This window comes from Triticum aestivum, chromosome 1B, assembly GCF_018294505.1.
Source record: "Triticum aestivum cultivar Chinese Spring chromosome 1B, IWGSC CS RefSeq v2.1, whole genome shotgun sequence".
NCBI classification, from domain to species: Eukaryota; Viridiplantae; Streptophyta; class Magnoliopsida; order Poales; family Poaceae; genus Triticum; species Triticum aestivum.
In genome coordinates, this window is record NC_057795.1 from 47,231,177 (window position 1) to 47,241,601 (window position 10,425).

General features: G+C 51.3%; 16 non-coding genes across 16 annotated transcripts; all 16 read left to right on the forward strand.

The window, feature by feature from the left end:
* Positions 1-250: 250 nt before the first annotated feature.
* LOC123154352 (5S ribosomal RNA) lies at positions 251-369 on the forward strand. The gene has a single exon (XR_006476807.1). It is a non-coding gene; the product is annotated as a 5S ribosomal RNA (ribosomal RNA).
* Positions 370-665: 296 nt separating this feature from the next.
* On the forward strand, positions 666-784 carry LOC123153532 (5S ribosomal RNA). The gene has a single exon (XR_006476527.1). It is a non-coding gene; the product is annotated as a 5S ribosomal RNA (ribosomal RNA).
* A 641-nt stretch (positions 785-1,425) lies between these two features.
* Positions 1,426-1,544, forward strand: LOC123153947 (5S ribosomal RNA). The gene has a single exon (XR_006476595.1). It is a non-coding gene; the product is annotated as a 5S ribosomal RNA (ribosomal RNA).
* Positions 1,545-1,841: 297 nt separating this feature from the next.
* LOC123153671 (5S ribosomal RNA) lies at positions 1,842-1,960 on the forward strand. The gene has a single exon (XR_006476555.1). It is a non-coding gene; the product is annotated as a 5S ribosomal RNA (ribosomal RNA).
* A 296-nt stretch (positions 1,961-2,256) lies between these two features.
* Positions 2,257-2,375, forward strand: LOC123153491 (5S ribosomal RNA). Its single transcript, XR_006476516.1, has one exon. It is a non-coding gene; the product is annotated as a 5S ribosomal RNA (ribosomal RNA).
* Positions 2,376-2,672: 297 nt separating this feature from the next.
* Positions 2,673-2,791, forward strand: LOC123154478 (5S ribosomal RNA). Its single transcript, XR_006476863.1, has one exon. It is a non-coding gene; the product is annotated as a 5S ribosomal RNA (ribosomal RNA).
* A 297-nt stretch (positions 2,792-3,088) lies between these two features.
* Positions 3,089-3,207, forward strand: LOC123153321 (5S ribosomal RNA). Its single transcript, XR_006476431.1, has one exon. It is a non-coding gene; the product is annotated as a 5S ribosomal RNA (ribosomal RNA).
* A 297-nt stretch (positions 3,208-3,504) lies between these two features.
* On the forward strand, positions 3,505-3,623 carry LOC123153747 (5S ribosomal RNA). Its single transcript, XR_006476567.1, has one exon. It is a non-coding gene; the product is annotated as a 5S ribosomal RNA (ribosomal RNA).
* A 297-nt stretch (positions 3,624-3,920) lies between these two features.
* LOC123153640 (5S ribosomal RNA) lies at positions 3,921-4,039 on the forward strand. The gene has a single exon (XR_006476551.1). It is a non-coding gene; the product is annotated as a 5S ribosomal RNA (ribosomal RNA).
* Positions 4,040-4,336: 297 nt separating this feature from the next.
* LOC123154895 (5S ribosomal RNA) lies at positions 4,337-4,455 on the forward strand. Its single transcript, XR_006477112.1, has one exon. It is a non-coding gene; the product is annotated as a 5S ribosomal RNA (ribosomal RNA).
* Positions 4,456-4,752: 297 nt separating this feature from the next.
* On the forward strand, positions 4,753-4,871 carry LOC123152834 (5S ribosomal RNA). The gene has a single exon (XR_006476331.1). It is a non-coding gene; the product is annotated as a 5S ribosomal RNA (ribosomal RNA).
* A 297-nt stretch (positions 4,872-5,168) lies between these two features.
* LOC123153863 (5S ribosomal RNA) lies at positions 5,169-5,287 on the forward strand. Its single transcript, XR_006476584.1, has one exon. It is a non-coding gene; the product is annotated as a 5S ribosomal RNA (ribosomal RNA).
* A 297-nt stretch (positions 5,288-5,584) lies between these two features.
* Positions 5,585-5,703, forward strand: LOC123153678 (5S ribosomal RNA). The gene has a single exon (XR_006476556.1). It is a non-coding gene; the product is annotated as a 5S ribosomal RNA (ribosomal RNA).
* A 296-nt stretch (positions 5,704-5,999) lies between these two features.
* On the forward strand, positions 6,000-6,117 carry LOC123155087 (5S ribosomal RNA). The gene has a single exon (XR_006477215.1). It is a non-coding gene; the product is annotated as a 5S ribosomal RNA (ribosomal RNA).
* A 297-nt stretch (positions 6,118-6,414) lies between these two features.
* On the forward strand, positions 6,415-6,532 carry LOC123154732 (5S ribosomal RNA). The gene has a single exon (XR_006477029.1). It is a non-coding gene; the product is annotated as a 5S ribosomal RNA (ribosomal RNA).
* A 297-nt stretch (positions 6,533-6,829) lies between these two features.
* On the forward strand, positions 6,830-6,948 carry LOC123152620 (5S ribosomal RNA). Its single transcript, XR_006476274.1, has one exon. It is a non-coding gene; the product is annotated as a 5S ribosomal RNA (ribosomal RNA).
* The last annotated feature ends 3,477 nt before the right edge of the window (positions 6,949-10,425 follow it).

Here is a 10,425-nt window from a genome sequence, read left to right on the forward strand (position 1 = left end):
GTAATATATTTACCGTGTTTTATTATTTTGCATGAGTGCGGTAAGTTATAGCTGGGTGCTCACGATTCACGAGTCTAGCGGCGGCGTTGTGGCACGGCAAGCGTACAATGGTGTGGTTGAGAGGGAGGCATGGAAACCGCGTTAAACTCGTCTCCGTAGTTGAGAGGGAGCGGCCAAAGCAATGTACAATCGTCTTTGTAGTGGAGCTGGGAGGGAAAAGGATAAGGGACGAAGACGGGGGTAACATGTCGGATGCGATCATACCAGCACTAAAGCATCGAATCCCATCAGAACTCCAAAGTTAAGCGTGCTTGGGCGAGAGTAGTACTAGGATGGGTGACCTCCTGGGAAGTCCTCGTGTTGCATTCCCTTTTTAATTTTTTTTGCGCCGCTTGCAAACAAAACGCACGTGTAAGTAATATATTTACCGTGTTTTCTTATTTTGCACGAGTGCGGCAAGTTATAACTGGGTGCTCACGATTCACGAGTCTAGCGGCGGCGTTGTGGCGCGGCAAGCGTGCACTGGTGCGGTTGAGAGGGAGGGGTGGAAACCGTGTTAAACTCGTCTCCGTAGTTGAGAGGGAGCGGCCAAAGCAATGTACAATCGTCTTTGTAGTGGAGCTGGGAGGGGCAAGGATAAGGGACGAAGACGGGGGTAACATGTCGGATGCGATCATACTCGCACTAAAGCACCGGATCCCATCAGAACTCCGAAGTTAAGAGTGCTTGGGCGAGAGTAGTACAAGGATGGGTGACCTCCTGGGAAGTCCTCGTGTTGCATTCCCTTTTTATTTTTTTTGCGCCGCTTGCAAAACAAAACGCACGTGTAAGTAATATATTTACCGTGTTTTATTATTTTGCACGAGTGCGGTAAGTTATAGCTGGGTGCTCACGATTCACGAGTCTCCCGGCGGCGTTGTGGCGCGGCAAGCGTGCACTGGTGCGGTTGAGAGGGAGGGGTGAAAACCGCGTTAAACTAGTCTCCGTAGTTGAGAGGGAGCGGCCAAAGCAATGTACAATCGTCTTTGTAGTGGAGCTGGGAGGGGCAAGGATAAGGGACGTAGACGGGGGTAACATGTTGGATGCGATCATACCAGCACTAAACCACAAGTCCTCGTGTTGCATTCCCTTTTTAATTTTTTTTGCGCCGCTTCCAAAACAAAACGCACGTGTAAGTAATATATTTACCGTCTTTTATTATTTTGCACGAGTGCGGTAAGTTATAGCTGGGTGCTCACGATTCACGAGTCTAGCGGCGGCGTTGTGGCGCGGCAAGCGTGCACTGGTGCGGTTGAGAGGGAGGGGCGGAAACCGTGTTAAACTCATCTCCGTAGTTGAGAGGGAGCGGCCAAAGCAATGTACAATCGTCTTTGTAGTGGAGCTGGGAGAGCTAAGGATAAGGGACGAAGACGGGGGTACCATGTCGGATGCGATCATACCAGCACTAAAGCACTGGATCCCATCAGAACTCCGAAGTTAAGCTTGCTTGGGCGAGAGTAGTACTAGGATGGGTGTCCTCCTGGGAAGTCCTCGTGTTGCATTCCCTTTTTAATTTTTTTTGCACCGCTTGCAAAACAAAACGCACGTGTAAGTAATATATTTACCGTGTTTTATTATTTTGCACGAGTGCGGTAAGTTATAGCTGGGTGCTCACGATTCACGAGTCTAGCGGCGGCGTTGTGGCGCGGCAAGCGTGCACTAGTGCGGTTGAGAGGGAGGGGTGGAAACCGCGTTAAACTCGTCTCCGTAGTTGAGAGGGAGCGGCCAAAGCAATGTACAATCGTCTTTCTAGTGGAGCTGGGAGGGGCAAGGATAAGGGACGTAGACGGGGGTAACATGTTGGATGCGATCATACCAGCACTAAACCATCGGATCCCATCAGAACTCTGAAGTTAAGCGTGCTTGGGCGAGAGTAGTACTAGGATGGGTGACCTCCTGGGAAGTCCTCGTGTTGCATTCCCTTTTTAATTTTTTTGCGCCGCTTGCAAAACAAAACGCACGTGTAAGTAATATATTCACCGTGTTTTATTATTTTGCACGAGTGCGGTAAGTTATAGCTGGGTGCTCACGATTCACGAGTCTAGCGGCGGCGTTGTGGCGCGGCAAGCGTGCACTGGTGCGGTTGAGAGGGAGGGGTGGAAACCGCGTTAAACTCGTCTCCGTAGTTGAGAGGGACGGCCAAAGCAATGTACAATCGTCTTTGTAGTGGAGCTGGGAGGGGCAAGGATAAGGGACGAAGACGGAGGGTAACATGTCGGATGCGATCATACCAGCACTAAAGCACTGGGTCCCATCAGAACTCCGAAGTTAAGCGTGCTTGGGCGAGAGTAGTACTAGGATGGGCGACCTTCTGGGAAGTCCTCGTGTTGCATTCCCTTTTTAATTTTTTTTGTGCCGCTTGCAAAACAAAACGCACGTGTAAGTAATATATTTACCGTGTTTTATTATTTTGCACGAGTGCGGTAAGTTATAGCTGGGTGCCCATGATTCACGAATCTAGCGGCGGCGTTGTGGCGCGGCAAGCGTGCACTGGTGCGGTTGAGAGGGAGGGGTGGAAACCGTGTTAAACTCATCTCCGTAGTTGAGAGGGAGTGGCCAAAGCAATGTACAATCGTCTTTGTAGTGGAGCTGGGAGGGGCAAGGATAAGGGACGAAGACGGGGGTAACATGTCGGATGCGATCATACCAGCACTAAAGCACTGGATCCCATCAAAACTCTGAAGTTAAGCGTGCTTGGGCGAGAGTAGTACTAGGATGGGTGTCCTCCTGGGAAGTCCTCGTGTTGCATTCCCTTTTTAATTTTTTTTGCGCCGCTTGCAAAACAAAACGCACGTGTAAGTAATATATTTACCGTGTTTTATTATTTTGCACGAGTGCGGTAAGTTATAGCTGCGTGCTCACGATTCACGAGTCTAGCGGCGGCGTTGTGGCGCGGCAAGCGTGCACTGGTGCGGTTGAGAGGGAGGGGTGGAAACCGCGTTAAACTCGTCTCCGTAGTTGAGAGGGAGCGGCCAAAGGAATGTACAATCGTCTTTGTAGTGGAGCTGGGAGGGGCAAGGATAAGGGACGAAGACGGGGGCAACATGTCGGATGCGATCATACCAGCACTAAATCACCGGATCCCATCAGAACTCCGAAGTTAAGCGTGCTTGGGCTAGAGTAGTACTAGGATGGGTGACCTCCTGGGAAGTCCTCGTGTTGCATTCCCTTTTTAATTTTTTTTGCCCCGCTTGCAAAACAAAACGCACGTGTATGTAATATATTTACCGTGTTTTATTATTTTGCACGAGTGCGGTAAGTTATAGCTGGGTGCTCACAATTCACGAGTCTAGCGGCGGCGTTGTGGCGCGGCAAGCGTGCACTGGTGCGGTTGAGAGGGAGGGGTGGAAACCGCGTTAAACTCGTCTCCGTAGTTGAAAGGGAGCGGTCAAAGCAATGTACAATCGTCTTTGTAGTGGAGTTGGGAGGGGCAAGGATAAGGGACGAAGACGGGGGTAACATGTCGGATGCGATCATACCAGCACTAAAGCACTGGATCCCATCAGAACTCCGAAGTTAAGCGTGCTTGGGCGAGAGTAGTACTAGGATGGGTGTCCTCCTGGGAAGTCCTCGTGTTACATTCCCTTTTTAATTTTTTTTGCGCCGCTTGCAAAGCAAAACGCACGTGTAAGTAATATATTTACCGTGTTTTATTATTTTGCACGAGTGCGGTAAGTTATAGCTGGGTGCTCACTATTCACGAGTCTAGCGGCGGCGTTGTGGCGCGGCAAGCGTGCACTGGTGCGGTTGAGAGGGAGGGGTGGAAACCGCGTTAAACTCGTCTCCGTAGTTGAGAGGGAGCGGCCAAAGCAATGTACAATCGTCTTTGTAGTGGAGCTGGGAGGGGCAAGGATAAGGGACGTAGACGGGGGTAACATGTTGGATGCGATCATACCAGCACTAAACCACCGGATCCCATCAGAACTCTGAAGTTAAGCGTGCTTGGGCGAGAGTAGTACTAGGATGGGTGACCTCCTCGGAAGTCCTCGTGTTGCATTCCCTTTTTAATTTTTTTGCGCCGCTTGCAAAACAAAACGCACGTGTAAGTAATATATTCACCGTGTTTTATTATTTTGCACGAGTGCGGTAAGTTATAGCTGGGTGCTCACGATTCACGAATCTAGCGGCGGCGTTTTGGCGCGGCAAGCGTGCACTGGTGCGGTTGAGAGGGAGGGGTGGAAACCGCGTTAAACTCATCTCCGTAGTTGAGAGGGAGCGGCCAAAGCAATGTACAATCGTCTTTGTAGTGGAGCTGGGAGGGGCAAGGATAAGGGACGAAGACGGAGGGTAACATGTCGGATGCGATCATACCAGCACTAAAGCACTGGATACCATCAGAACTCCGAACTTAAGCGTGCTTGGGCGAGAGTAGTACTAGGATGGGTGACCTCCTGGGAAGTCCTCGTGTTGCATTTCCTTTTTAATTTTTTTTGCGCCGCTTGCAAAACAAAACGCACGTGTAAGTAATATATTTACCGTGTTTTATTATTTTGCACGAGTGCGGTAAGTTATAGCTGGGTGCTCATGATTCACGAGTCTAGCGGCAGCGTTGTGGCGCGGCAAGCGTGCAATGGTGCGGTTGAGAGGGAGGGGTGGAAACCGCGTTAAACTCGTCTCCGTAGTTGAGAGGGAGCGGCCAAAGCAATGTACAATCGTCTTTGTAGTGGAGCTGGGAGGGGCAAGGATAAGGGACGAAGACGGGGGTAACATGTCGGATGCAATCATACCAGCACTAAAGCACCAGATCCCATCAGAACTCCGAAGTTAAACGTGCTTGGGCGAGAGTAGTACTAGGATGGGTGACCTCCTGGGAAGTCCTCGTGTTGCATTCCCTTTTTAATTTTTTTTGCGCCGCTTGCAAAACTAAACGCACGTGTAAGTAATATATTTACCGTGTTTTATTATTTTGCACGAGTGCGGTAAGTTATAGCTGGGTGCTCACGATTCACGAGTCTAGCGGCGGCGTTGTGGCGCGGCAAGCGTGCACTGGTGCGGTTGAGAGGGAGGGGTGGAAACCGCGTTAAACTCGTCTCCGTAGTTGAGAGGGAGCGGCCAAAGCAATGTACAATCGTCTTTGTAGTGGAGTTGGGAGGGGCAAGGATAAGGGACGAAGACGGGGGTAACATGTCGGATGCGATCATACCAGCACTAAAGAACTGGATCCCATCAGAACTCCGAAGTTAAGCGTGCTTGGGCGAGAGTAGTACTAGGATGGGTGTCCTCCTGGGAAGTCCTCGTGTTGCATTCCCTTTTTAATTTTTTTTGCACCGCTTGCAAAACAAAATGCACGTGTAAGTAATATATTTACCGTGTTTTATTATTTTGCACAAGTGCGGTAAGTTATAGCTGGGTGCTCACGATTCACGAGTCTAGCGGCGGCGTTGTGGCGCGGCAAGCATGCACTAGTGCGGTTGAGAGGGAGGGGTGGAAACTGCGTTAAACTCATCTCCGTAGTTGAGAGGGAGCGGCCAAAGCAATGTACAATCGTCTTTGTAGTGGAGCTGGGAGGGGCAAGGATAAGGGACGTAGACGGGGGTAACATGTTGGATGCGATCATACTAGCACTAAACCACCGGATCCCATCAGAACTCTGAAGTTAAGCGTGCTTGGGCGAGAGTAGTACTAGGATGGGTGACCTCGTGGGAAGTCCTCGTGTTGCATTCCCTTTTTAATTTTTTTGCGCCGCTTGCAAAACAAAACGCACGTGTAAGTAATATATTTACCGTGTTTTATTATTTTGCACGAGTGCGGTAAGTTATAGCTGGGTGCTCACGATTCACGAATCTAGCGACGGCATTGTGGCGCGGCAAGCGTGCACTGGTCGGTTGAGAGGGTGGGGTGGAAACCGCGTTAAACTCGTCTCCGTAGTTGAGAGGGAGCGGCCAAAGCAATGTACAATCGTCTTTGTAGTGGAGCTGGGAGGGGCAAGGATAAGGGACGAAGATGGGGGGTAACATGTCGGATGCGATCATACCAGCACTAATGCACTGGATCCCATCAGAACTTCAAAGTTAAGCGTGCTTGGCGAGAGTAGTACTAGGATGGGTGACCTCCTCGGAAGTCCTCGTGTTGCATTCCCTTTTTAATTTTTTTTGCGCCGCTTGCAAAACAAAATGCACGTGTAAGTAATATATTTACCGTGTTTTATTATTTTGCACGAGTGCGGTAAGTTATAGCTGGGTGCTCACGATTCACGAGTCTAGCGGCGGCGTTGTGGCGCGGCAAGCGTGCACTGGTGCGGTTGAGAGGGAGGGGTGGAAACCGCGTTAAACTCGTCTCCGTAGTTGAGAGGGAGCGGCCAAAGAAATGTACAATCGTCTTTGTAGTGGAGCTGGGAGGGGCAAGGATAAGGGACGAAGACGGGGGTAACATGTCGGATGCGATCATACCAGCACTAAAGCACCGGATCCCATCAGAACTCCGAAGTTAAGCTTGCTTGGGCGAGAGTAGTACTAGGTGGGTGACCTCCTGGGAAGTCCTCATGTTGCATTCCCTTTTTAATTTTTTTTGCCCCGCTTGCAAAACAAAACGCATGTGTATGTAATATATTTACCGTGTTTTATTATTTTGCACGAGTGCGGTAAGTTATAGCTGGGTGCTCACGATTCACGAGTCTAGCGGCGGCGTTGTGGCGCGGCAAGCGTGCACTGGTGCGGTTGAGAGGGAGGGGTGGAAACCGCGTTAAACTCGTCTCCGTAGTTGAGAGGGAGCGGCCAAAGCAATGTACAATCGTCTTTGTAGTGGAGTTGGGAGGGGCAAGGATAAGGGACGAAGACGGGGGTAACATGTCGGATGCGATCATACCAGCACTAAAGCACTGGATCCCATCAGAACTCCGAAGTTAAGCGTGCTTGGGCGAGAGTAGTACTAGGATGGGTGTCCTCCTGGGAAGTCCTCGTGTTGCATTCCCTTTTTAATTTTTTTTGCACCGCTTGCAAAACAAAATGCACGTGTAAGTAATATATTTACCGTGTTTTATTATTTTGCACAAGTGCGGTAAGTTATAGCTGGGTGCTCACGATTCACGAGTCTAGCGGCGGCGTTGTGGCGCGGCAAGCATGCACTAGTGCGGTTGAGAGGGAGGGGTGGAAACCGCGTTAAACTCATCTCCGTAGTTGAGAGGGAGCGGCCAAAGCAATGTACAATCGTCTTTGTAGTGGAGCTGGGAGGGGCAAGGATAAGGGACGTAGACGGGGGTAATGTGACGCCCCCGATTCAATCGTACACTAATCATGCACGCAAATGTGTACGGTCAAGATCAGGGACTCACGGGAAGACATCACAACACAACTCTAAAACATAAATAAGTCATACAAGCATCATAATACAAGCCAGGGGCCGCGAGGGCTCGAATACAAGTGCTCGATCATAGACGAGTCAGCGGAAGCAACAATATCTGAGTACAGACATAAGTTAAACAAGTTGCCATAAGATGGCTAGCACAAACTGGGATACAGATCGAAAGAGGCGCAGGCCTCCTGCCTGAGATCCTCCTAACTACTCCTGGTCGTCGTCAGCGGGCAGCACGTAGTAGTAGGCACCTCCGGTGTAGTAGGGGTCGTCGTCGACGGTGGCGTCTGGCTCCTGGACTCCAGCATCTGGTTGCGACAACCAGGAAGAAGGAAAGGGGAAAAAGGGGGGAGAAAGCAACCGTGAGTACTCATCCAAAGTACTCGCAAGCAAGGAACTACACTACATATGCATGGGTATATGTGTAAGGAGGCCATATCAGTGGACTGAACTGCAGAATGCCAGAATAAGAGGGGGATAGCTAATCCTGTCGAAGACTACACTTCTGGCAGCCTCCGTCTTGCATCAAGTATAAGAGAGTAGATTGAAGTCCTCCAAGTAGCATCTCCAAGTAGCATCTCATAGCATAATCCTACCCGGTGATCCTCTCCTCGTCGCCCTGCGGAAAAGCGATCACCGGGTTGTCTGTGGAACTTTGAAGGGTGTGTTTTATTAAGTATCCGGTTCTAGTTGTCATAAGGTCAAGGTACAACTCCAAGTCGTCCTGTTACCGAAGATCACGGCTATTCAAATAGATTAACTTCCCTGCAGGGGTGCACCACATAGCCCAACACGCTCGATCCCATTTGGCCGGACACACTTTCCTGGGTCATGCCCGGCCTCGGAAGATCAACACGTCGCAGCCCCACCTAGGCTCAACAGAGAGGCCAGCACGCTGGTCTAAACCTAAGCGCACAGGGGTCTGGGCCCATCGCCCATAGCACACCTGCACGTTGCGTACGCGGCCGAAAGCAGAACTAGCCCCCTTAATACAAGAGCAGGCTTACGTTCCAATCCGGCGCGCGCCGCTCCGTCGCTGACGTCTGAAGTGCTTCGGCTGATACCACGACGTCGGGATACCCATAACTACTCCCACGTAGATGGTTAGTGCGTATAGGCTCGTAGCCGACTCAGATCAAATACCAAGATCTCGTTAAGCGTGTTAAGTATCCGCGAACGCCGAACAGGGCCAGGCCCACCTGTCTCCTAGGTGGTCTCAACCTGCCCTGTCGCTCCGCCACAAAGTAACAGTCGAGGGCCGTCGGGAACCCAGGCCCACCTCTACCGGGATGGAGCCACCTGTCCTTTCAGCCCCCTCGTCAGAATCACTTGCGGGTACTCAATGAGCTGACCCGACTTTAGTCACCATCTGTATAGTATGTATGTATGTATAGTATATACCCGTGATCACCTCCCAAGTGATCACGGCCCGATAGTATAGCAAGGCAGACTGACAAGAATGTAGGGCCAATGATGATAAACTAGCATCCTATACTAAGCATTTAGGATTGCAGGTAAGGTATCAACAGATGTAGCGACAATGTCAGGCTATGCATCAGAATAGGGTTAACGAAAGCAGTAACATGCTGCACTACTCTAATGCAAGCAGTATAGAGGAGAATAGGCGATATCTGGTGATCAAGGGGGGGGGGCTTGCCTGGTTGCTCTGGCAAGAGAGAGGGTCGTCAACTCTGTAGTCGAACTGGTCAATAGCAGCGTCGGTCTCGTAGTCTACCGGAGAGAAGAGGGGGAAGAAATAATGAATACAGAGCAAACAAAGCACCACAAAATATATCAAGGCAATACGCGGTGTTCGGTGTGCCCTAACGCGGTAGTAGGTGATACCGGTGAAGGGGGGAAAACCCCCGGGAAAGTATTCCCGGTGTTTCGTGTTTTCGGGCAGAGGAGCCGGAGGGGGAAAGTTGCGGGTTCGATAGGTTAGGGGTGTGTGGCGGACGAACGGACCGCGTATCCGGATTCGTCACGTCGTTCTGAGCAACTTTCATGTTGAAAATAATTTAATCCGAGTTACGGATTAAAAGATATGATTTTCTAAAGATTTCATTAATTTCTGGAATTTAATTAATTTTTTAATTTAATTTGAAAATGGATTTATGACATCAGCATGATGTCATGCTGACGTCAGCAGTCAACAGTGGTTGACTGGTCAACCTGACGTGTGGGTCCAGTGGGACCCACCTGTCATACACTGTTTAGGTTAAATAGGTCTTAGTTAAACTAATTACTATTTAATTAATCTAACAGGTTAATTAGATTAATTAATCAGGATTAATTAACTTAATTAATTCACTAATTAATTAATTTAATTAATTAGTAATTTAATTAATTAATTTTTATTGTATTTTTCATTTTCTTTTAAAACGTTCTGTTGGTTGGGCCCCCTTTGTCATTGGCCCTTGGGGCTTAACGGGGCGGGCGGTTAACAGGCAAGGGGCGTGTGGGCGCCCGACCTCACACCTCAGGCGCGGTGGCGAGGCACGCCGGGCGCCGGGCGTTGGGCGCTGCCCGAATGGCGCTGCCGTGAGCTACCGGGGTCCGGTGCCGGCGGCGGCTGTGGCCGCGGCCACTGCTCGAGCAACAGCACCAAGGGGGGGGGGCACAGTGAGCGGCGGGGCCGGTGAGCGTGGTGGCTGCGGCGAAGGAAAGCAGCAGGCGGAGCTCCGGCGAGCGCGGGGCTATGCGGCAGTGGGCAGGGCCGCACAGGGCGTGCCCTGGACAAGGCCGCAAGCAGCAGCAGTAAGGAGCGGCAAGGGGGAGGGCCGGGTGCGAGCGGGAGAGCGCGAGCATGGCCAATCCGGCTACAGGAGAGAGAGAGGTGGAAGAGAAGGTGCTCACGTTCGGAGCAGGGGATTGGGCGGCGAGGCTCGAGGTGGTCCGACGGGGAGGAGGACGAGGAAGGCGTGCGGTCCGGGCGGGGAGGCCGGCGAGGTCCAGGCGGTGGCGCATCGAGCTCCAGGCGACGAGGTTCGGTGACGAGGGCGAGGTCGTGGTTCGGTCCGGTTTCGGAGTGGAGGGCGGCGTCCGACGCGGGGCGGGGCGTGGCGACGCCGGTGAAGTCGGTGGGGCAGCGTCGAC